Source organism: Suricata suricatta, chromosome 5 (genome assembly GCF_006229205.1).
Source record: "Suricata suricatta isolate VVHF042 chromosome 5, meerkat_22Aug2017_6uvM2_HiC, whole genome shotgun sequence".
NCBI lineage: Eukaryota > Metazoa > Chordata > Mammalia > Carnivora > Herpestidae > Suricata > Suricata suricatta.
Window position 1 is genome coordinate 61096576 of NC_043704.1, and position 26675 is coordinate 61123250.

At 35.9% G+C, this 26675-nt stretch overlaps 2 long non-coding RNA genes across 2 annotated transcripts in view; one reads left to right on the forward strand and one right to left on the reverse strand.

The window, feature by feature from the left end:
- LOC115291765 overlaps window positions 1-26675 on the reverse strand; it is a 597304-nt gene that overhangs the window by 242240 nt on the left and 328389 nt on the right. The gene's annotated exons all lie outside the window — the stretch shown is intronic.
- On the forward strand, window positions 1625-20260 carry LOC115291767. Its single transcript, XR_003908664.1, has 4 exons — window positions 1625-1669; window positions 7067-7218; window positions 8746-8772; window positions 20204-20260. It is a non-coding gene; the product is annotated as an uncharacterized LOC115291767 (long non-coding RNA).

Consider the following 26675-nt stretch of genomic DNA (forward strand, 5'->3'; position numbering starts at 1 on the left):
TTTTTTCTACTTTAGTTTATTCTTTTAATTATTTACAGACTTGCTTGTCTGGAAACTTCATTTTAGTAGAACTTAGTTGATATTTTTCAGCACCTTTTAGTGGAATGCAATGATAGACGCATAGAGAAGGAAGTGGTCTTAATGGTATTTTTAGTGTTTCTTTTTCTGTGACAGAGATCTTTTCCCTTTATTGGTTTTTTCCCCCGTGGACTGTCCACTCTACAGCCTGAAATGGCTGCAACGGTGTTTGAAAAATTGGCTGTTAGTCACTGTTCAAACCATTTTTCAAAACAACTCTTGTGAGCCCCATTTTACTCTGTTTTAAGGACGGTTTTGTTAGAGCTGGTTTCGTTTTCTTTGAGGAGTCATGTTGGCAGAGAAACACAGTCTAGAACTTTGCTTTTAAATGTGGTATGATTAGGATTATAACCATATTGAATCTATATTCAAAATGTATTACAGTGAGCTTGTGCAGCTAAAATGAAAAAGAGGTCATAAGTCTTCAGTATTTTTCATAAACATGACACCAAGGGATGCAAATGTTAAAGTTTACCAAGCACAACATGATATCTTGCTGTTGGAAAGATATTTTCTCATGCTCAAAATTCACTGTGTGTGTGGGGGGGTGCCTGGGCAGTTCAATCAGTTAAGTGTGACTCTTGGTTTTGGCTCAGGTCATGATCTAGCTGTTTGAGAGTTCAAGCTCCGCCTTGGACAGTGCAGAGCCTTTGGGATTCTCTCTCTCTCTTTCTCTGCCCCTCCCCAGTTCTCTCTCTTTCTCAAAATAAATAAATAAACTTAAAATAAATTATTGTGGAGGAAGATATCTATATGAGGCATTTTCCTTCATATTTTTAATAATACCCATGAATATGCCATATATATGTAATATATGCAATATTACATTTGTGAAAATGATACAAACAGCATGACAGGAAGTCCATTTTGAATACAACTGAAAGCAGCACTTTCCTATTCTAATCTTCTAAAACAGTTAATTTTCACTTGTATTTCCAGCACTCAATGCTCTCCAGAGAAAAATAAAAGTTGAAGAATTTGGGGACCAAGAGAAAGGGTGAAAATAGGAAAAGGTATTCAGCTTTATAGGAGATGTTTAAAAAACAAGATTTGGGGCCAAATTTGACAGTGATTATTGGTAAACACATAATATAACTTTCTGGATCTTCAAAAAGGGAAAGAATGAAATACCTACCTCATTTCAAATTTAGAGTAATGAAAAACAGTGAAGACACATACCAAAATTGGCAATGGCTGAAGTTTAAGAGAAAGACATTGAAACATTCATTGTGACTGGAGGAGAGGCAAACACGAGAGATAAACTTCATACTGTGCAATCCAAAACTCAGCATTGTACAATAAAGTTTTTCTATTTTTCTTTTCAGGGAAATATTTGAAGAAAGATGGCTCTGAGGTTTTTGCTATAGTTTTTTTTTCCTTCCTTCCTTCCTTCCTTCCTTCCTCCCTCCCTCCCTCCCTCCCTTCCTGTCTTTTCCCTTTCCCTTTCTCTTCCCCTTCCCTCCCTTCTTCTTCTTCCTCCTCCTCCTCCTCCTCCTTTTCTTCTTCTTCTTCTTCTTATTTTAGCTAAAATTTTGCTCCAAATTCTTGGGAAATGTCAGGAGCTCCTCTTAGAAGAATTGACCCAAATGAAGTAAGTGGCTGTGGTACAATGATACACTAAACCAATCTATACGAAACCCCAAGTCCTTATTCAAAGGAACATCTCAGGGCTTGGAGTGAAAACTGGCACCTCATGGTCCAAATGTTCAAGGGCACATTAGAAAGTCAGGCCTGAGAAATAAATTCTCAAACTAAAGGGTAATCCTACCAAGGCTTTACTGTATGTGGAAACTGGCTAAATTACATCTCCATTTTCAGTGACTCTAAGGAAAAAGCAATGTGCCTTTTTTTATATATATATTTTCCAAACTGTAAACTGTAAAGAGGCATCTAGAAGTGGTATTAATGCTCATAAGAGAAATATATAGATTGATAATGAATGGATTAAAAATGTATTAAGTATTTGCTTTACAAAATTACTAAATACTATGGTACTACGACTACTACTAATCCTTCCAAAAAGTTGGTGGAAAAAAGAATACAATTGTTGAGAATACAATTGTTGAGAATAATCAGCAGATTTTAATTCTCATGAAAAGGCCTAGGACAAGTCACAGAAGGCTTTTCACAGGAAGTCAAAAACTCTTGGTTTATGCACCACCCATTGTAAGCTCCCAATTTCTTCAGAGCTAGTAATAACCTGTCTCCTAAAGCCAAAGGAAGCAGTCCAGAAAGCTGCCTGGATTCATGTGCTCCACCCTTCTGGAAATCCAGTGAATCCATAGCCTGGGGCTCATGTTTCTCTTAAAATGATAACACAGTAAAATATCATCACCACTTTGTTTGCCCTGATAAAACTGGCCATGCCCCCAATTAAATTATCCTATAAACTTCTTTCCTACTACCAATAAGGTAAGCATAAAATGGCACAAGCACTTGGTAATGGAGAATGGATGGGTTTCAGTCTTAGAACCCTGGGTTTGTATCCTATTTCCACTCTTTAATGAGTCATTTAACCTCTCTAGGTCAAAGTTTTCTTACCTATTAAGTAAAGATAATGGTATCTATGTCACAGGATTGTTTTAAAAATTAAAAGTAAAATGATTGGTGTAGTGAGGTCACTCAATAGAACGCAGCCGAATCACTGCCCGCAGTAAGGTCCAGATAAAACACATCTAGGCAGCCCTGTTGCTCTGTGAGGTTGATCTGGTATCCATGCTACAAAATCCACTAAGACGGAATAATTTGGTCACTTTAACAATACTCTTCAGAGACTTTTTAAATGACATTTCTCTGAAGTCAAGTTAACTTAAGAGCTATATAGAATTGCTGCATTTAAAAGGGGGCTTTATTCAGTTCATAATATAGTGTATCTAGTCTTGTTCCCCCAAATCTAGGATCACAGAGACTTCAAGCACAAAAGATAAGACAGACGTTTCAAAAATCAAGTTTTTTTTTTTTTAACTATGGCAGGACACGAGTGCAGATGATCAGGATGACAGGAAGTGTCCCCAAGTCAAAGCAACATGGAGAAGAAATCTGCCCTGCAGATGAAGGAAGGCATGTCACTTTAAACACCTGTGAGAAATAGAGGAATAAGGAGCAATACCGAGTCCCAGAAAACTGTAAATTAAAAAGTGATGAAAACTCTGACTGGGGTGAGAGGTAAAGGCTCAAGAATACACACCTGTGGGAAGAAAAGCAGTGAGAGCAAAATTCCTAGGAACTGAGAAGCATTTAGGAGTAAAATCCTTATGTGGATGTTCCAAGGTGGTGCTAGCTTTGGAAAATACAAATATTGATGGGTTAAATCAGGACTGAGGAAAATATAAAACCAAATATGGGCAGCTCGGAGGGAAAAAAATAGGCAGCTTGGGACTCAACTGTCATCACAATTCATTTGTGTTTCACATCCCACTGTTTGTGACATTAACAGAATTTCGAATTTAGCAATGAACTATTTTTGTATTGTGAATCTCTGCAGCCATTTTCCATATGTAGCTACCACTGCAACTAGCAATAATAGCCTTTTGATCTTTAAAATACTTCCAATTAATACTATTCAAATTAGGGGTCACCCACGAGTTTCTCAAGTTAATTCACTTTTTCTTCTATTTGAAGTGGAGTGTTATCCCTGTTCTTTATTTGCATCAAGTCCAAATTATTTGACTATTTTAGTAACGAATCCTTTGGTGGCTTTTGCTTTCATTGTCATTTTTTCAAGAGATAAAGTTAGTTTTATACTTTTGAATTCTATTTTAATTTCACTAGAATAGCTAAAGCAAATCTTTGCATAAAGGTATTTAAACAGGTAAAGTTTATGCATAGAGTTCCTACTATGTGTCAAACATTAAGCAAGACAGGTTTAAGTAGTAGTATTTTTATATTAATACATATGAAGTACATATTATTATATGATTAAGTTATATTCATTGTATCCAGGACTTTTATGTTTTCTTGTTGTCATTGCTGTCACTAGTGGATATCATTTACTGATTTACCTATTATGTTCCAAGAGGGGCGCCTGAGTGGTTCAGTTGGTTAAGCGTCCAACTTCAGCTCAGGTCATGATCTCGCAGTTCGTGGGTTCGAGCCCCACATCAGGCTCTGTGCTGACAGCTAGCTCAGAGCCTGGAGCCTGCTTCATATTCTGTATCTTTCTCTCTCTCTGACCCTCCCCTGCTTGCACTGTCTCTCTCCGTCTCTCAAAAATAAATCAAAGACATTAAAAAAAAAGTTTTCTTATGTTCCAAGAACTCTTCTAGGCACTATACACACATGCCATGTAATGAGCCCATTATTGCTCCATTTTTCATTTAAGGTCTCAGACACAAAGAGCACATCCATGAACATATAATTTAAATGGTAGAGGTGATAACCAGAAATATGGCTGTGCAGGTATGGAATCTACATTCCTTTTCAATATGTAGTTCTGCCTTTCATACAGAGTCAGGCCTACAGTTTTAGAAAGTTACCATCAAGTGTTGTCAAGATTTCACACAACTGCTTTTTCTAATGTATTGTTATTCCTGTGTCATCATTCTCTTAAAATCGTGTACATTCCAACAACATCTACATTGATGTGCACATGCCTTTTCTTATAAAATGTAATTCAATTTTAAAAATTCTTTAAGCGCCTTACTATGTGGTGCATGCCAGGCTAGATACCTTTGTTCACTATTGTGTTAAAATACAGATCTACAATGTAGAATTTTCCTTCCTAAAGATGCCTCTTTAACTAAAACTGTCTTTCTCCTCTTTTTCAGCTACTGATGGTATAAAGAAATGTAGCACTGTGTGAAAAACGTCAGCTTTGGACTTAAAAGTTCCTTTTAATAAAACAAACCTAGTTAGTCACAAATTGTTAAAACAAAATCTGTAACATGAAGGTCATTTAAGGCAGATTTAAACATCATTTCTACCTAGAAACAGAAAATTAGTTTCCATAATGTCATGTGTCTACTGAGCTAAATTATATTATAATTTTCAGCTATAAACCCAGATTCTTAATGTGTGTTGCAAAGATGTTATCTCTGACCTACCCCCTAGTAGGAAATGTGTTTTGAGTTGTTTTTTCAGTGGTGATAATGGAGTTGCACTGGACAAAATATATTTTCGGCAAGTTTTCTTGATAATGAAAATTACTGTAACAGTAATAGTAAGAATAATCAGCATAATAATGATATGATAGCATTTGTTGAATACTTTACTATGTGCCAAGTACTGTGATTAACACTTCACATGCACTGTCTTATTCATTTCTCAAAATATCTCACAAAGTCATAAAGTTTATACTGTTGATAATCCAATTCAACAGAGAAAAACACTGGGACACAGAGAGGTCAAGTAACTTGCACAAGACCACACAGATAAAGAAGAAGCAGAGCCAAAATTTGAACCCAATGAGTCTGACTCACACCCCAACATTAGATAGGGGTTACAGTAGGTGCTCTCATGTGAGTGCAGGAGAATACTGCATTTGTGCCGTTCTGTCTACATCAGCTAGAATGGGATCCAGCTGGTTTATAAGCCCAAATCTGAAGACAGCTAGCAGGAGTTAGAATTTGAGTTGCTGCTATTCATACTGCCTGTTAATTAAAATGCTCCCTTCTGAGATGACGGTGGCTGGTTGGCATAACCCTAGAACATAATACATGTTCATAAAAGTATCTGCTGAATGTTAACAATGGTTTCTCTAGGTGTGGAGTTAATAGGTGATTTCCCTTCCCACCTTATCTTAAAAAATATGTTGTCCAATTGTCTAAAATATTTTCATCAAGGGCATATGTTACTTAGGTGATCAAGTGAAAAATTAGAGCTTTACTTTAAATTTTTTTTGTTTTGTTTTACTATTAGGTTGTTAGTCTCAGTTAAAACATGCCTCCCTCTGGGAAACCTTTCCTGTTGCTCTATTCTGATCTATTCTAGGACAGTACTCCTTACTCTGTCATCCACAGAACCTTATCAAAGCTACATAATACTGCTAACTGTTTGTCTTTTCTACTGTTAGTCCTGTGAAGACTTATCCTGTAACTTATTTACCTTAACTTAGACCCCGGGCATCTAGAATGACTTGCATTCAGTTCATTAAAAACAAACAACACAGAACACACACACACACACACACACACCATGAACAAGAAGGAGGAGAAGGAGAAGGAGAGGAGAAAAAAGAAAAAAAAGAAAAGAAAAGAAAAGAAAAGAAAGAAAAGAAGAAAGAAAGAAAGAAAGAAAGAAAGAAAGAAAGAAAGAAAGAAAGAAAGAAAGGGAAAAAAAGAAAGAAAGAAAGAAAGAAAGAAAGAAAGAAAGAAAGAAAGAAAGAAAGAAAGAAAGAGGAAGGAAGGAAGAAAAAGAGAGAAAGGAAAAGGAGAGAAAGGAAAGGAAAGGAAAAAGAAAAGAAGAAAAGAAAAAAGAAAAGAAAGAAAAGAAAAGAACAGAAAAAGAATAATCTTGTGGTTGACTGCACATTTTTTGGTCCTTGCTTTCTCCCTTCACATTATGCACAGGTCTCCCTGAGAAAGGGCTTCCCAGAACCAGGAGTATCCTGAATTGTCTGTTCCCAGACAAGTTTATAAATGCATTAAGGTAGATAGGTAGGTAGGTAGGTAGGTAGGTAGGTAGGTAGGTAGGTAGATATACATGCAGATTCATATAAATGCATTATGAAATATCATATAATTGGAAGCCATGGCAAATGCAGTAGGCAAAATCTCAAAAATGAAGCATATTTTTTCATATTTCTATTACTTTACATTTTACATTTAGCAATTTTACTTCGTATCACTAATATACTACATAACCTAATATAAACTTCATAAAGGTATAAAGTTTATTTTATTCACCACTGTACTTCTGGTTCCTAGAAGAGAACATGTGCTAAATATTCAATAAGTATATGTTTTTTTAAAAAGGGATTAAAAATGATATAGAAGTTGTCACAATATTTCTCATATTTTCTGGAAATAATAAAAGGGGTGGGTGTTTTCAGTACTCTCCAGAAAAACATGAATCAGCAATGAGATTGCAAGCTCTCATCCTGTTCCTCAGACCAACTACCCAGTACCTTCATGGACGTATGTCCCTGCAAGCCTACTGACACCCAATTTCTGGCACTGGGGAGACTTGGGAGCAGAGTACCAGGTGAGAGCAGCTTGAGACCCTCCACATTGTGCCCTCCCTGCCAACTAGAGAGGCCGCTGCCAGACAGACTCCAGTGTTTCCTCTGCATCAGCTGAGCCCCTACAGGGGCCATGGAATGAGACATCGAGTCTTCAAATTGTCAGGTACACTCACACATTCTTCCCTCCTCTCAAAAAGTAGAGCAGAAACAAGTCACTGAGTGGCAAGGGGAGAAATGGAATTAGAAGGGCCCAGTGATACCTCCCATCTCAGTGTTGGGGGATACAATCTCCTGCTGAGAGGGAAGATGGTGGACCCTATACGGTTTACCGTAAGTAAACCTTTACAGTTTCTAAATTGTAGCACGATCCTTCTATATGAAATTGTTACCAGCAAATGTGTACTTATACTGATACGATACAATGCAAATTTGAGTTTTGCTCAACAGGAGATTCTGTGGCAATTCATACTCACCCCAGTATGGAGAAGAAAATATTTCAGTGATAATAAACTACCCTAGATTATGAGGTTTTTTTTTTCCAGACAAAAGACTATCTTGTTCCTCTCCATCTTTGTATCTCTAGTACCAGACAACATATGACTTACCATATAGTAGTTTTCAATAAATGGTAGTGAAAAAAATTAAATAATGTTTTATAGAACTCTGAGATATGACTTAAAGGATTCAAATGCAGAGTTTCTCTAAGCTTGATCTTTCCAATTTTATTAGCAGGTAATCATCACTTATTAAATTGAACATGCATTAGTGTTTTCGTTAGTGTTAATATAATAAACTCTCATAAACTGTGGTATGGAAATCCTCTGTTTTATGCTCATATACCAGAAATTTTGAAGTCAAAATCTTGAAACAGTGGTTTTCAAACCTGAGTGTGCATAACTAAGCTGGGTAGCTTTTTAAATTATAGATCCCCAGACTCCCTCCTCAGAGCTTCTAATTCAGAAATTCTGGAATGAGGCCCAGGAATCCTCATTTTGACAAGCAGCCTAGGAAATTCTGATACAGGTGGTCCTTGGACTACTTACTGTGGATTGGGTTACAAAGATAATGTGAACAAAAATTCTTATGCTTCACCTTTTCCATATGGAGAATAGAGTAGCCTATTCAAGGTGACTTAACCATCAAATTTACCTGTGAAAAGACCAGGCAGTTTGAGAAAACTTTTGAAAATGAACCAGGGGAGGATGCAAGGGCAAGAAACATTACATTGTAAGCTAGAAAAGGTTCTTTTGAAAACTTGACAAAGATTGGCAGTGAGCTTAAAATAAAAGTGGAAGAGTGTCAGCAGGGCAGGAGTGTTTCATGACCAACTTAGGGAAGCAATGTTGATTCAAGAGATTTAATCGATAAAATGTGTTTTAATGGCTATGATAAATGCTAGTGCCTTCTAAACCTTTGGTTTGCTAATAAAATATACATATATATTTATATGAAATATTTTTAAAATCCCCCCCCTTAACTCTCAATTTGCCATAAGATCTTGGGGTTGCCAACATCATTGCACTAACTAGCTTTTTTTCCTCCCCTAGAAACTCATCCTCTACGACTGAAAGAAGGTTAGTCTATTTCTCCACACATGTCCCAGGGAAGGTATGGCTTCTGCTTCTGTCCTGGCCTTTAGGTTTCTGCAGCATGTAATTGTTTTCAAGGGGAGTTGTCTTACCACTGAGCTCTCTAAAAACTGGGTCGGTCATTTTTTAAGAGCTCTAGCAATCAATGGGGGAATTTATGTTATTATTCTTATGAATGTTGGAATGCCTGTCATGGTTTTCTCTTTGTTTTGGCTGCAAGGAAGTATAAAGGCAAATGTGTAGCACTACTCTGAATGTAATTTGTATGCTGATTCACTCCTGATGTCCACTTTCATGTCCTTGCCCTTGTTTATGGTTTTTTTAATTGTTCTTATCTACATCCAGTTCATAGATTTCACTGTATTGTCTGTTTTGTTTCCTTTGTCAGCCATTTTAATTCCCTCATTGGAACAAGGTGGCATAAAGAAATGAAAAAAACAGAACAAAAAGTGTGTGTGTGTGTGTGTGTGTGTGTGTGTGTGTGTGTTAGGTATATATATCAAACTCACCCAAAATTAAAAAAAAAAAAGAAAACAACTAACTAACCTCCTGAAATAATGGAGATATTTTGTAGTCTTTGGGCTAATATATTCACTTGATTATTTGTAGGACTGCAATTTAGGGAGGCATAAAATTAAGATATCTCTATAAGAAAATCCATATGAATTTCAACATAGGTATTCTCAGCACGAGATCATTACTTCTCACATCCCTCAAGAACAGAAAGCCAACTATACCAGTGTTAAAATATGTGTGTTCAGTCTTTAGACTAACTGTACAAAAAAAGTCCTAGGCTTAATCGGCCTAACAAAGTACACAATTTTGAAAACATTTTGCTTTTACAAAATTTTATCTGTATACATGTAGTAATATGTGTATAGATATTATTTACTTATATGTATTTACACACACGTTATTTAGAATCTTCAAACCAAATGACTCAGTCCTTTACCTCCATTATTATTTTCTTTTAATTAAATAATTTTCATTAAGCAACAAGGACTGATAAGTCGTCTCAACACCAAAAGCTTAGAGTCAAGCTGGTTTAGTCTATTTTCTGCATTTCCTGTAATAATGATCTAGCTAGTCTCAGACTGATTTTAGTAAAATGTAGGTAAGTTAAAAGAAGTCAAATTGGGCACTAGATATCTTGACAATGATACACATCTTGATTTGTCTTTATGTGATGGCTCTGGGCTGCAATGCCATTATGTTTGGGATTTAAATGTGATTTTTGTTTTTATATTAATTTCTAGATCTCATATCCTTCTAGATACCAAAGGAACATAGTACTACCCTGGAATAATGTCAAGTTATGCTTATTTTAGGGGGGTTCCCCCCAGCCTAGGCAACCAATAGCTGATTCATACTTCCGTTACATCACAATTTGATTATAGAAGTGCTCTTTAGTCTGACCTCTGCACATCTCTTGCAACTCATTTGTAGACAGTCCAGAAGCTAGCAGCTGGACTTCATTTTTGTTCCAGCAGTCACCATTTTATGTTTCTCCAATTCACTGAGAGTTTCACTATTGACAAGTCAACCCCAAATTCCATAAGGCACTTAAATTTAGTAGGTTAAATCAAAAAGAAAATATTACTATTACCTTTCCATAGGTTCATGTCACTTGACTACACTTTGCTGGTGTTCCTTACATATCAAAAGGGTACAATGATACTATTCTCCCATAAAAGTCTCATGAAAATACTTAGCAAAAGTAAGTGGTTGCAAAACACTTTTAAAAATCAAAGTGCTATAGTTTTTTTTAAAAAAATCTTTCACAGAACTCTGGTTCAATTTTTGAGCCTTTCCAAGTCCTCATAATTCTGTGGTATTCATAATAAAGCCGGCAGATGGTTTAGTCTCTGAACATATGCTTTAAATGCCCCCTTTGCTATTTCAAAATAATGGACCAAATTGTGCCCTCAAATAGTCACAAGAAACTTTAAGGAGGAAATCTGAGGACAGAAGGTTATCCAGTGGGAATTAAACCTTAAAAAAATATTTTTATAAACTATCTTATGAGCTCTATTCTACCTACTAAGACAAATGATACTTTTTAATAAAGATATAATAAGGAAAAATTCTGACCAACACAATATTGTGTGGTTCAAGAAAGAGATTCTAAGGTAAAATATAAGTTTCATATATTTATATTTTAAATTTCATACTCTCTAAAACTTTTTGAATCATCTGATCTAATTTCTGGGTGATTGCCAGATTTTCCATTTTTATTATTATTCCCACTATTATTACTATCATGTAGATAGTTTTATCATTAAAGCACTTTGCAATTATTAATTAGTTAATTTGGTTTAAATTATGTTTATGTCTTTGTTTTAAATCCATGTTATTCATAGTTATTATAACCCTAAAATGCTATTTCACCAGCCAATTATTCTCATTTCAAAAACAGTTTGTTGTCAATGAAAGCAAATTTTCTAGGTTTTCACAGAATATGAAATTTATCCTCAGTGGATATACATATTTTGATAATGCTGTTCATATAAACTAGCTATACTTAGTAGAGTATCTCTGTTTCTTACTGTCTACATTTTACATATAGAATGAGCCTTTATTTATATTTTTATTTTATTTATATACTTATATTTTGATGTTTTTAAATTTGGTTTTGAAATAGCCTCTAAACTAGTCTCCCTTATTTCACAATGTCCACAAAACTCAAAAGCATGATCAACATTTCAGATAAAAAGAACACACAATTGATAATAAGGACACTTTTGTTATTACAGAAGCCTGGCATTTGAGTAACTATTCCAGAACTGTGATGTCCCTTTCGAAATTCTGAACAAGGACTAGCTTGGTGCAAATGCACAACTGAGTTTACTTTGAAAAATAAATGCAATAGTTGTATCCAAATGTGTCTGGGCACTGTTAAAACAGGTCATAATTAAATGCTGAGAATAACTAAAGACCTTTAATTCAGGAGATAACTTTATACATATATCCACAAATATCCGAGCAAAGTATAAAACTATTATTGGGCAAAATATTAACACATATCCTTCTGCTGATAAAGACATAAAGTAACTCTGAGAAAACGCTCTCTCTCGTTTCTCTAACTTTCACCACAAATGCAGGACTGAAACTAAATTCTCAGTCAACTTAGAAATACACCAAGCAGTATTCCAATAAACAACAAATTGACTTTAAAAGCCCACCAGATTAAAAACTCCCCCCATCTTTCCCTTGCTTCCCCTTGTTCTTTCACTTTCCATGCACACACAATCACACTTACCTGCACAAGTCTGAAACATCAGTCTATGTATTTTTTTTGAAATGTACTCTGTACCGATGCATTTTTCTGTGTTTCTTTCTAACCCTCGGGAATGTTAAGAATTTAGGAAGAGAGCCACAGCTTAAGAGAGCAATTATTTGCCAGTAAATACTCAATTTGCTTGTCCTGTGATTTTTCTTCTAACTTGCATATTCAATAATCCGTCCCTGACTGCGTCACGAGCACAAAAAGTCTTTTCTCCAAAGGAGAACACTTTCGCCAATCACCCTTCAGCCATGCCAGGGCACAGCTCGTCAGGGTGATTTGTTAGCTTTAATTAATAATTCCTCACGCTGGCCATTTTAACAAATAACACAGTGAGACTGGGACGCTAGATGGCTATGATTCAGGCCGATAAAACTACAGTGAAAGGGGGTGGGGAGGGGTGTATGGGGAAAATTCAGACGCCGTTTATAAACACCTCTAATCATACCCTTTCAGTTTACAATATAGAGGACATCTCAGCTGAATTACCACGTTATGTCCACCAATTTGTATTCAGATGGGAGCCATATGTTCCTCCACTTTATCTGGTAAGGCCTCCTCGGTGCCAACGCAGTTTGGGCAGACACCATTTACAAAAGAGGTCTCTAGCCTCCAGATTGCAAAAGTTTACTGCAGGGTGAAGTTGAGAAATCAGACATATAAGGCACTTCTCAGTGAGCCTGCGTAACAGTCTAGAAACACAGAGGTAAAAATTAGGAGTGTCAGATACACTCTTATTCTGCTGTCTGACACTGGGCATTTCATTTAGTCTTTTTTAAAAGAAATCTCATACCTCATCCTCAAAATAGTTAATAATAATGGCTGATTTGTTCATGCATTCCACAAATATTTACTGAATCCCAACTATATGCCAGGCAGTGTATTAAATGCTGAGAGCTTTTTATGGAAGTAAGACTTCTTCAGTGAACTGACACAACCCATGTATTTTTTTTCCACTTGCAGATAATGTGCTTGAACAAAGCCACCAAACAGTGTGCAAATAAAAATAAAGATTTGTAACACCGCCTTTGTGGTTCAACCAAGTAATCAGTACTTGATAGCACACCTGAGTCCACATGCAAAAGAGATGGTCACACTAAAAGCAAAGAACATGAACAGGTAAAAAAAATTTTTTTCCAAAGATTAGAAAGTTTCCCCCAATGTGACCAGAACACTCAGAAACGTATCAATCTGTTCATAAGCAAGTTAAAACATTCATAAGCAGTTGAAAAACATAGGAAATTTTATTCATGACCCTCATTAATTTATTGGATACATATTTATTGAACACATACTTTATGCTAGGAGCAACTAAGTAGTAATAGTGGATATCTAGATAGTAAAATAATAATAATATAGCCTTTGTCTTCAACAAGCTTACAATTTAGTCACTAGACTCTAAAAGAGAAAACACATATCTAAAGTGAAAACACAATAATATAATATAGCAAGAGCAATGATACAAATATACATAAAAGTAGTAAGCAAAGCTCCTAGAAGTAATATATGGACTATTTTTAATGGTTCAGTGGGCCTATCACTGACTGGTAGGAGGAATATTCTAGGGAGAGGCAAACCTTTGAACTCTTTCTAAAACTCTTACTAGAATTAGATGACTAGTTAGAAACTAGTATTTAAAGCATGATAATTTCAGATCCATAACAGCAAACATTTCAGGATTTAAAAATAAATTAACAAAGGAAGAAAAACTCCTGCAAACTATAATATCTTGAGATCATCAAAAAAAGTATGCAGCATCTCCAGAACTGGAACAAATAGTGACAATGTACATCTTCCTTACTTTTAATGTGTTATCTTCAGTGAGTTTCCATTGGGTCAGACAAGTAGGAAGCATTTGTGACACACCTGTCTTTTTGTTTCTTCCAGGCCATTTATCTTCTTTTACTGTACATACTTGTACAGCTTCTGTTTTCACTGTACCATAAGATAAATCATATCTACATGACCATTAAAGAAAGAGGAAAATCTATATCCACTTGGTGGTCACACATACAACTCTAGTCACAAAAGGCATGCTATACTGTACTAAGGGTAAAAATCTTGAGGAAAAGTAATGATACCCTCGACTCCCCCAAAAGGCTTTATCAGAATCAATAAGTACTCCTGCAAATTGTGTAGAATTCTTAATGACATTGAACATTTTGTTTTATATTAAATTCAAAATGTGAGGCAGCAGCCAGAATACTACATTTGCTATAGATCAGTAACACATAGTCAGTTTAAAGAACTTATACCAGGTATTAATCCATTTAATAACTATTGAGCTCCTACTATGTATCATGTACTTGCCAGTAATTATTTGATTTTTATTTCTATAATGCTCAATATAGTAATGGTTCCCACTCATGGAGTGCTTATAATTTGCTAGGAACTGATCTTGGAACTTTGCACGTAATATCTTATTTAATCTTCATAACGATATTATGAATAAATCCTAGTGCCATCTCCATTTAACAGATTATACGACTCCCAGGTAGGGAAACTGGATACGTACTACGTGGATTCATTCTCAGTACGGAGACCAGTGCCCCTAACACCCACTAAAGATCAGTTCTATTACTTTATAGTTACATAGTCACACAAGTGTGTGTTATTAATTTTAATCTAGCAGAATTAATGTGCTTTTTAGGCTAATTTGAGAATTATGTTAAAATTAAGTTTATTTTGTCTCACAAAATAAAACTGGAAAATAGTGTTTATGGTATCAACAGGCTAGGAGGCTGCACTGAGAGATTACCAGACAACAAGCTGGAATGTTTTAGGTGATAAAAACTAGCACCATAAAGCCATATGACATGACAGCCCCCTTCTCCCTTGTTAAAACTCCATAGACTTGTCGAAGATAATTCAGAAACGTCTCCATTTTTAGAAGCAGACTGAGTGAGTCTAAAAAAAGGGAAGAGGGCATTAAGTCAGAATGGCTTACGTTTGAATCCTAGCTTGGCCACTTACTGAGTGTCCTCGGTCAAATGAACTGGGTTGTCTAGGGCTCTGTTTTCTCATCTCTAAAATGGTGTCTTGGGAAAATTAAAGCACATAGTGTACATAAAGTGCACAGCAGAGCAACTAGCTCTGAATAGGTGCACAAAACATGGCATTTCAAGCATCCAAAGTTAGAGCTTATCAGATACAACCAAGACACACTATTTCTAGATTAAATCACACATAGATAATCTAAGGCTGCCTTAGACAATAAAGGTAAATAAGTCTTAGCTAATGCAAATTGGAGTTGGTAATCTGGCTGAATATCCTTTGAGGATGTTTATAATATAGCCAAATGATTGTGTTTAAGAAAACGGCTGACAGACAAAATAGAAGACATAGGAATTTACCAGTTAATAATAGAAAAAAACTATAATAAATATTACATCTTATTTAATGGAGATGGAAAAGCAAATGGGATTCACTGGGGGAAGCCACCCCTCAGCACAATCACAGGCTCTCCTCAGATAACCCAATGCTGCTAACTTAACTAACCACCAGCTGGCAGCCAGAATTCTCCAACTCCAGGCACTCCGATGCCCTCTTCACATATTTTCTTCTCTTCTGGACCTTGATTAAGTCCAGCCATCTCCAGTTTCTGACTACTGGAGCAAATATTATTGGAACACACACTTACTGATGGTGACAAAGCTGGTTCTAGGTGAAATGGGATTATTTCTTCATGGAGGAGTCACTGGAGTGGCTTTCCCAAGACTCTTCTCATTTACTTGAAAATGTATGTAAAGTTTCTCCTTTGGGGATTTCTTTGGGATAAGTGACTTCTTAGACCTTGCATAATTGGTCCTTATTCTATGGCCTCTGGCTGAGATCAGGTTTGTATGGGAAAACTAGCAGATGGGTTAGTGAGCATAGGGAATGCCTACACCACACTCACCTGGGCAGCCAGAGCTTTCTAGAATCTGCTCATTTCTCAGCTGGAAATCCTAATTGACAGAGAGTTGAAGTATAGAAGACCACTTCATGTGCTTTTTCCCTACACTGGTAACAATGACTTTAGTGATAAGAATGACAATGAATTTTGGCTGGTTGGCTCCCTCCTTCTTTATTAACTGCTTGAGTCTTCAGCCTTATAGAAGGGAATTTAATATTCTGGTTGAAAATGATGACAAGCAGAAGTTATTACAGAAGCACTTCAAAGTAGATGCTATTTTTATAACCTTTTCCCAAATAAATCCCATATACTTTATAGTTTACAAATGTATGCATTTTTGCATACATATATAAATACCTAATTTCTAAATGTTTTACTAAGTGATAACTAGATAATGAAGGAGGGGGAAATGATTTACTTTCAGTTTCAAATTTAAATATCTGTCTAAACAAATACTTTTAGAAGTCTAACATCCTGAAATTGTTAAATGTTGATCAATATAGTTGGTTTACTAGGTTCGGGTTAAAAACCTTAGTTTTTCAAAAGTTCCTAGTGCCTTGAGGCATTGCTTCCTCAGTGAAAATCTCCAACCTTTACAATGTGAAAATTGGGATTCCCTGAAGGAGAAAAATGTTTCTTGTTAGAAAACTAGCCATAGCTAGTTCAGAGTAAAGGAGTCCAAGATCTTATCAGCTTTCCTGTGACCTTGTGATGTGATTTCCTACAAGTCATTTAATATCCTCTTATGTTTCAATTTTCTGTCTTTTCTATATTACCTAAAGGACATTAAGAAGACAATGTGGATCTAATATTTTGATCATCTCATAGAGTATAAGCTAAAACCCTAAATTTCAGAATATCTGAAGGTTACTACCAGTATCAAATTGGCAGACACTAACATCCCGCACAGTCCTAAATAACATATTTAGCACCTCAGCGTCTCTGTTTTTTCAGCTAAAAAATGGGTATAGTCATGTTTATATTTTCCATCAGTGTCTTGAAATGGAGAAATGATCACCTAATCTATTAGAACTTTCAACAAAAATTTCATACAATGTTGACATTTTGACCAATATCATCAACCCACTAAAAACTGATTTTTAAATATAGTAGAGGAATTGCTTTCAAAATATTGAGGCATAAAATGAAGTAAAGATTTCCAAGCATGTTAGATACTTACTTATGAAGCAAGCCTATTAAAAGACAAGGAGAAATCCTTTAACTTGTGTGGCCACATTTTATGGTAGATCAAAGACCCCAGGAATGAGAAAACAGAATCAAGGAAAGTGATTTTTAGTAGACTGCTAAATGACATAGAAAATAAAATGTATTCACTAATGGGTTGGCAGAAATGTCATACATGTGCTTGTAGAACCAGAACTCTTTAAGCAGCTTTTCCTACTTGGCAGAGTTGTGCTCCTGAAGTGTCCCCTCACAACCCCTTCCCACCTCTCATTTTTTTTTTTTGTCCTATAATGCCAGGTGGGCGCAGTAATGACCAAAGGGAGGGGCAAAACAAACAGAGCCACTTACTGTGGCAGGACCCACCCCAAGGATCAAAGAGCCGATTTGGCTCTGTCTGCCAAAACCGGATTCTGCCACAGTGGGTGGCTCAGTAGCATGGTGCCCTGAGAAGCCCAAGGGCCATTCCTGGTAGGTCTGCACCCCCAGGTGCAGACCCCTCATCCTGTTGAGGAGGACTACCTCGTAAAAATTGAATGTGTACATTTCCTTATCCACTCCCTGCATCTGATTTCAATACAATGCTGTGCTAGTAATATGTTTACTGAACATCTCAGTAAGATAAACCCTATACAAATCACACAAAAGCATAATTTCTTTCTACTCAGATTTCACGCCCTACACGATTCTAAGGAAAACTCTGACTTTCCTACATTAATGGGTAAAATCTTGGGCAACTAGTAGTCAAGATAATTCAATTTCCAATATTTTTATTAGTGATATTTCTTCAGTTTACATATATATTAGGAGAAAAAAGTACATTCATACCTCAATAGTCCAGCATGCTCAGATTCACTTAGAGGCCTTTCTCTATTTAACACAGTAGAGAACCCAGAAAAGGAAAATAGAGCCCTTGAAAAGCTTAAAATGATTTTATAAAATATACACTATTGCCCAAATTCATCTTTATTCATCAGTGAGACTTTAACTTAGAACCAATATATTCTTCTTTAATATACAGCAACAGATATTGGGACTCCATTCATGCTCAATGGGAAGATGGGACACTTCCAGAAGAAAGCACAATGGTAACTGTAAGCAGTAACCACTCTGTATCTCTGAGTGAAGAGGAGACAGAGAGAGGAGGGAAGGGATGAAGTATTCAAGGCTGAGAGCTATGCATACCTTGCAAACATGTTTATAATTGAGTCTCTCAAAAACCAATGTGATAGAGCTTTCCACCTGCACAAAATAATGTTCCTAATTGTCATAGGTTGGATTGTGTCCCCTCAAAATTGCTATGTTGAAGTTCTAATCCCCAGTACCTTAGAATGTGACCTTATTTGGAACAGGGTCATTCCAGATATAATTAATTAAGATGAGGACATATGGGAAGAGGGTGGTCTGATGTTCTCAGAAAAAGGGGGATCTGGATATAGACACATACAAAGGGAAAAGACTGTAAGAAGATAAATGCAGAAATCAGGGAGATGCTCTTACAAACCAAGAACACCAAAGACTGCCAGCAAACCATCAGAAGTTAGGCAGGAGGTCTGGGACAGAGTCTCTCTCCCAGCCCTCATAAGGAACCAACGCTGCTGACAGCTTCATCTTGGTCTTCCAGCCACCATGACTCAGAATACAGTTCTGTTGTCTGAGAAACCCAGTTTGTGGTTCTTTAACTTAGCAGCCCTAGGAAACTAATACAATGATGATGATTGAGGAATCACTATGTAAATATTAAACCATGTTCAGAACACCTTGTTTAAGAAGGTTGAAAAATATAAGATTGATTGCAGAAAAAAGTGCCATTAATATGTTTTAAATAAATAAATCATTTAATGTTTGAGTGGCATCTAGATGACTAATACACATGGGACATACAGTTTTTAATTTTTGCTAATTCAACAAAATGTTGCCATCTTCCCTAAAAAGACAATGCGATGTGCACTCCATAGAAGACACCAAAGAAAAGAGTCTCTAACCTCTAATGAGCATTTCAACTAGCAAGGTAGACAAATATTAACTTATTTTTATTTATTCATTTAAAATACATATCCTAATGAGGGTGGGATTGTTACCAGGAAAAATTATCTGAATGAGGCTGCCTACGTAGAAGGGAACAAGTAAGAAATGGAATTTGAGTTCATATTGATATTAAGGGGTATTCATGCAGATGAGAAGCTACACACAGTTCTAAGCATGGAAAATACTGGGGGAGAATAAGGAAACTGAGATGAAGGAAGAGGGGAAAGAAAATACGAAACAAGGCTAACTGGTACTGAGACTCAATCTGAAATGGGCACAGACAATGATAAAAAGTCTGCACGTGGTAACAAAGACAAGAGACTGTGGTAATCCTGTATTCTGAACAGGAAGAGAGTTAAAAACACCTAGCCTAAGAATTAAGCTTTCTTTAAAACTGGTGCTCTGAATGCTTTTGTGTAAATAAGAAAGACTATACTTTGACTTTTTTTTTTTAAAGGATTCAATTGTGGAATGGAAACTTCTTTTTTCTTCTTTAAGCATAAACTAAGCAGTTATGGCAGGTAGGTCAAGGAAGAAATAAAATACATCATGAAACAGGAAGCTTTACCTTTATACAGTGTTCCCTGGAGAAGTTACAAAAAATGCAAATAAAAAATAAACAAGGGTAATATAGTCCCATAAAGTTTGTTGTGTTAAACAGCTTTAAAATCCTACCTCTCCTAATTGTTCTTAACATTTTATTCAGCCAATTATCAACTTAATCTGGGAAAGAAAAATCAACTTGACTTTTTGACAGTCAAGTCAATCCAACTGGAAAATTCAAATCCTACAAGAAGAGGGTACAGGGAAAACTCTGCACAGTAACATTTTTCAATTGCCAACAGAAATCCATAATAACAATTGTCTTTTTCTTTCTTTCCCAAACTCATTCTCTCTAAAAAAAAATTAATGATGGTACAGAGATGTTGGATGAAATGAAAAAGTGAAGAGAGCTATTCACTCTTCAAGGGAATAGAAAGTTGTTACTCAGGATGGTCAAAACTGTAATCTTTTTCTTTTCTTCACAGGAGCTGGAGCTGGCCTTGTCTCCGTTTCAAAAATAACTCAATTATATCATTAAATAGAAGAATTACCATTTAATTTCATCTATCTTCTATGTTAATTCACAAATCAATTTAATTATTTGTTTTATTTTTTTTTCCCATTTGGGGACTTTTTAGCTTAGATACTGATGTTCAAATAGGGAATGAAAATGTTGAAAAGGAAGGTGAGGGATATTTTTTATGTGGGTATTACCTTTTCTTTCTACTGATTTCTGAATGATTTCTGCTATAGAAATGCCTTTTGCAGAGTTTCACTACTTCTGGTGGATAGGAAAGAATGCTCTCCAAAAGGAGATAGTAGTAAAATGAATAAATTCACACGAATAAGAAAAGAAATGAGAAGGGCAGGAGAAAAGGGATAATGTTAAAGCATTAAAAAAATGTTTTTGGCCCTTACTCAAAGTAATGCTTACTCAAACTTTCCCTTCTGAAGAGAAGTAATTGAAAAGAAAAAGGGGAAGGCAGGCAAGCAGGCAGGCAGGAGGGAAGGAAGAGGGGATGGAGAGAAAGTAGTGAAAGGAGAAGGGAGGAATGAAGGGAGGGAAATGATTGAGTGATTGAGCATAAAAGCAAGAAAATAAGAAAGTGGGAAAGAAGGAAAGAAAGAAAGAGAGAGAAAGCCACTAACAGAGGTATTCTCTCATCCCTTTCTTAGTGGCTGGCCCTCTGGTCTTCCTTCCTCACTACATGATCCGAATGTTTGGGACGCAGCTACGATAGTTGAAAGGGCAGTGGAGGAGGAAAAATTCTCCTTTCAATTAATGTTCACTTAAGTACAAAATTTGAAATGCACTGGGTCCAAGTGTTTTTAAGCTCATGTGGCCCTTTGAGAAAAAAAAAGGTTATGGTCCTCTCCAAGGGAGAAAGAAAGGGCATATTTACAAAAGCATATAAAGTATACATAACCATATTCATATACATACATATAAAGTATATTTGCATACATTGTCAAAGGGTTCATATAAACTCTGTGCTGATCCCTGCACTCCAATCACCCACTAGTTCAATGTAAAGCCCCACTGGCTCTAGAATCAGGACCAAGCCAAAATAAATAGGAGAGAATAGGGACATGGAGAAATGGGAAATAAAATGAACCAAACCAACCAACAAACACATAAAAAAGATGTCTCTTGTTCCCAAGTCAACTTTTAAGCTTTTGATTGTTTTCATTATTTTTGGAACTTAGAACAAATTATGACTTTACTAATGAACTATTTAACAAAAATAAAGAAAACATAGAGAAAGATCTATAGTATTTAGTGATTCTGTATATTTTTAATATTAATCATTAATCATTAACTTTACATTCCTCCTGTTAATTGCCTTTGGTAATGCACTGACATGTAATACTGTCCTGATTTTGAATATTACCATTGAAAACCAGTGCTATTTAATATTGTGAATAGTAACTCATCAGACACATAAGAAATGACATGAAGACGACCTAGCAACAAAATGAAAAAAAAGGAATAATCTAATTTTAACATTTTAATTAGACTGTATATATTTGAAGACAAAGACCATGCCATAACTGTAATATTGAGGATTGTTTACATTTGTTTAAAACATTATAATTTTCATAGTATTCCATAATCTTTAAATGCCTTAGGGTATCTTTAACACATCTGACTTGAGTACCAAAAATGGAAAGTAAATAGGAAGGAGAGTTATTTTATCTTATAAATGAGGAAACTGAGGCTATAAATGACTAAGTGACATGTTTAAAATCACATATGTAACATGTGGCAAAGCAAAGACTACAACCCCAGTATTTGGATTTTTCTGCTGTCCTATACTTCACTCAAGATATGTTCATTACATATAACCTATGTGTTAGGACATATGTGTTACAACTGATGTGTCACCTTACTTTGAAAATGAGGAAAATGCTTTATACCCTCAAATGAGTTCATGTCCATGACATTTGTGTCCCACACCAGGATTTGGTGGATTCACTAGAGTTAAACAAAATATATTAGCTGTTTTAGAGGTACACATAGATATATTTAAATGTATATTGAATATGTTACATAAAGTCTCTACAACTGACACATGTGTATCTGTGCATTCATGCATATGTATATGGAAACTAATATGTATTTATTTACTCATATTACTAGAAAACAATACTATCAAGTTAAACTTGCACTTTATTCTTAATCATGGATTCAGTAGTGGCACGTGTTGACAAAAAATTATTAATCTTTCTTGTATCCCAGAATTCAGAACCCACCTGGAGCAAAACTGTGAAGTATAGATGAACCTTGTCCCCAGTTACTCTCCCTTATCTCCCTTTGACCTTGTTTCCTTTTGATCTTATCAAATCAAAAAATTTATTTCTGGTTCCTTTTCCCTGGGGTGCTAGACCCTTCCTCTTTAATTTTAGCTGTAAACTGAGGTCCTTATTCAACTTGGATTCCTACTACTGTGTCCTTAAGACCAATTTGCCAATCCTTGAATTGAAATGCTACCATCTATCTGACTAATTTCACTTTGCTTTGTGTCAGGTCTGCACTTACCAGAGCACACTTTCTTAGATACCAGGGAGAGACTGGATATTTTCCTATTCCTGGCAAATTATAACTGCATGCATCCCAGCCCGCCAGCTAAATCATCTTTACTAGTATTTCAGCAACGCCATTTCTGGTTCACTCAATATTGGCTTCTTTTGGCTTCCCTTTCTCAGGTGGGCTACTACTATGGTTCTAGCATGGAGAATAAAAGGGTGCTGATAATAAAACCTGTACCATAATCCAGACAACCTCCAGTCTAGCTCAGGTCTTAATGGTCAGCTTGGTTTCCTGTGCCCTCATTATTCTATGTATCAGGTGAGAAAAAAATACTTTTACCAAATTCAGTGATATATATAAGGATCAATGTTTGTTAGGAGAAATGTACTGGCAGATTTTGTAAGTATTCATATTGAGTCTTTTCTTCTACTTCTAGATCAGAAAATGAATACCCAGAATAATTTAGATATATATAATAAAAGTCACTATTCTTCTAGAATTCATCGATAGTAGTCTAAACAATTGCACCCCAAAAGCAACCATACTCTAATACCCAGAACCTTCAGAATATGGTGAAATGTTATGCTACATGGAAAAGGGACTTTGTAGATATAATTAAGATTGTGGACCTTAAAGTAGGGAGAATATCCTAGGTCATCCAGATGGGTCGAATCTAATTATCTTACAAGTAGAGAACATTTCTTTCTGGCTGGAACATGAAGAAAAAGATGTGGTAAAGGGGAAGTCAGAGAGATTCTAAGTGTGATAATGATTCGAGACACTCTTGCCGGCACCGAGATGTGGGGACCCCTGTGCAGGAAACTAAGGATGTCTTCCTCAGGATAGAGACCACAGTCCCACAACCACAAGGAACAGAGTGAGCTCGGAGCCAGATTCTTCCTAGACCTTCCAGTAAAAAAGCCAGCCATCTGACACTTAATTTTCATCTTGTGAAACTTGGCACAGAGAAATCTGTTGAGCCAACCCAAACTTCTGATCTGCAGAACTATAAAATAATAAATTTGTAGTGTTATCAGCTGCTAAGTTTGTGGTCATTTGTTACAGCAGCAATAGACATTCCAATTCAATGGCCAATATATACAACAATTTAAGAGCATACGGTGAAGAGCTGGAACAGGAACCACTATTATGAACACAGTAGTTTCTTGGTATCCTACAAACACATTTTTTCCTTGATTTTCTTTTTTAATGATACAGAACTGAAGGACAAAGATCATAAGAGTGTCTATCTGCTTAGTGCAGAGTGTCCTCACCAAGAGGCTTCACAAATATGCCTTTTCCTCGCAGGCAAGAAAGAATACTATCCTACTAATGTAACATTACTCACACCAATTAAATCCCCATCTTGAAAAAGAGAAAGAAAAATATTAGAATACTCAAAGGTTTATAACAATATGATGATAATGGTCATTTAAGAGACAGTGAAAAGAAGGTAAAGAAAATCTACACAAACATATCTAAAATTCAAAGATCATATGTTTACTAGGGTGTGCTCCATGTTGTCTTATAACCTTATCTTTAAAGGAAATTATTTTCTAGCCTACAATTAGGTATTTTTATATGCATCATCAGAGCTATTTTTCAAAGTACCTTCCAAAATTAATTTTTTTTCTTATTCACATTTTTGTACATCCAGATTCAGGCTTCAACAGAATATAACAATACTGGAAGAAAGGCAGTAACTTCCAATGATTTGTTTAAGCATGGAAGATTTAGAACTTGACTTTGGAAGATATACTCAAGTTCATAACCTAAAACTTTTTGAGGTGTAACAACAACATGCAGAAAAATGGATACTTTTGTAATCAACTAGAAATGGTTCTCACGGTGAAGGGTAAATTCTCAGCAGGCTGTACATATCCTGCTTTATAATTATATCACAGGATGAAATAACACCAAAGAAAATAGGAGGAAATACAAATATAGTGATTAAAAATTCTTGTAGAAATAGGCTAAATGCAGTTAATTTTTTTTCTATAGAGACAGAAAATACACTAAAAATTACTAATGACACACTGTGCAGCTTTCCTTTTGTATTCCATGAGGCCGCAGCAGGAAGTACAGTTCTGCCGGCCTGCTTAGGGCAGTGCGGGATGGTGAGGGCCACCGGAGAAAAACACAGGCACACTTCTCCTCTTGTGAACACTACAATCTGCTTTGTACAGATCTCTGAAACTTATTAAAAACTTTGGTCATTTTACAAGGCAATATCATGATTTTGAGAGACTGTGAGCCTCACACACAGCAAATTAATACCCATTTTTACGTCTGTCTCAATTTAGTATTTCTAAAGGAGATAGATAATAAATCCCACTAACTCACTCTCTCTCTCTCTCTCTCTCTCTTTCTCTCTCTCTCTCTCTCTCTCTCTCTCAGGGCTAGTCAGATACTAAATAAACCAGGAACAGTTTCAAATCGAATCTCACAAAAATCTGCTTTGCTTAACCTTCTCTCCTTCTTTAAAAAATAAGAAAGGCATGATGTTCTTTTTTTGTTAATTAATTCACTTTAGACAATTCCTTAAATTTTCATTTTAATAAATTTTTGTGTGGGTGCATTAATTACTTTCAAAGACGCTTTACAACTGTTACCTATTAAAAGCCTTTGTTAGTGAATAAAAAAAAAGGAAAAAACTTCCAGCATGCCCCCTCCCTTCTCCATTCTGAGCAGGTCCTTGCTATCAACTGCTGGAGTATGCTCGCTCTGCACCTAGAGCTATAATTATTTTGCTTTAATTTTACAAAACCTTTTGTTCCATTCCCACGAGCCCACCTGATCCTTATATTACACTCGCTCTATTAAAACACTCATGCAGAACAAAGCATGGCTGTACTGATTCATAAGTAACTTTTTTTCTCAGTAAAATGCCACTGGCTAGGGTTTGGGACATAGTCCTGGGCTTCACCCTCCTTTGCCAGTTTTCATGTATTCGAGCAAAAAAATATGTTGTTTCAGAGTGATGTATTCTTCCCCAACACCCTTTCTTTGCCCTGATGGTTTTTTGTGTGTGTTTTAAAAAATATTTTGTTATACTTTATTTTACTCTGCAGCAAAATAAGTGATACAGTGCTGAGAATTTCTTTCATTCATATGGTTAAATTCTTATAAAAGTCACTTGTGTTGCCTTCTTTAATTTTCTTTTTCTCTCCTTACTCCACCCCTTTTCCTTGAGATCTTGCAACACATGTGGGCTTTTGGCAGAAAAAAACTGCAGTGACTCATCAAGAGAATTGTTTGTTTGCTCTGAGGAGCACCCTGAGGACCCTCTGGGCTGCACACGGAGCCCTTTGATCCGAGGAAATTTATTTCTTCCAGATGTTTTCCCCACAGCCACCTTTCTGCAATGCCCCTCTTCATTATGTAGCATAAGAATATAAACACTCAAGACCCACTGCTACAGCATACAGTTTTCCTGAATGGAGTGTGACAGGGAATTGACATTTGATTGAGCTGTTGGGATGTCCTTGCCTTAGGCACAATGATGGAGGAAGGTTAATACTGAGGAAGGCAGAACTGGGTCTCTTTAGGCAAATGTCCTTAGAATTGAGGTGGAAATTATGTGAATCAGGCCAAAGAAAATATACAAATTTGCAGACCACTGCTCATGGACCTAGTCTTATCCAATCCTATAAAGTATTAATACTTGGATCTGTCATACTACTTGTCCAATTGTTCCATCTAAAGGCTAAAGTACAATGAGTGGCTGGGAAAGTGAAGTCTTTGGACATCTCTTGTATTTTCTTGGTCTGGCTAAGGATGCTGGTAGAAATGAGAAGGGAGACAAGGCAGGAGATAGAAAGTAGGTACACAAGTAAAGATGATGTGCTGGACTGAATAACAGCTCCACCACCCACCCAATGGTACTCACATCCTCATCCCTAAAACCTATGACTGTTAACCTTATA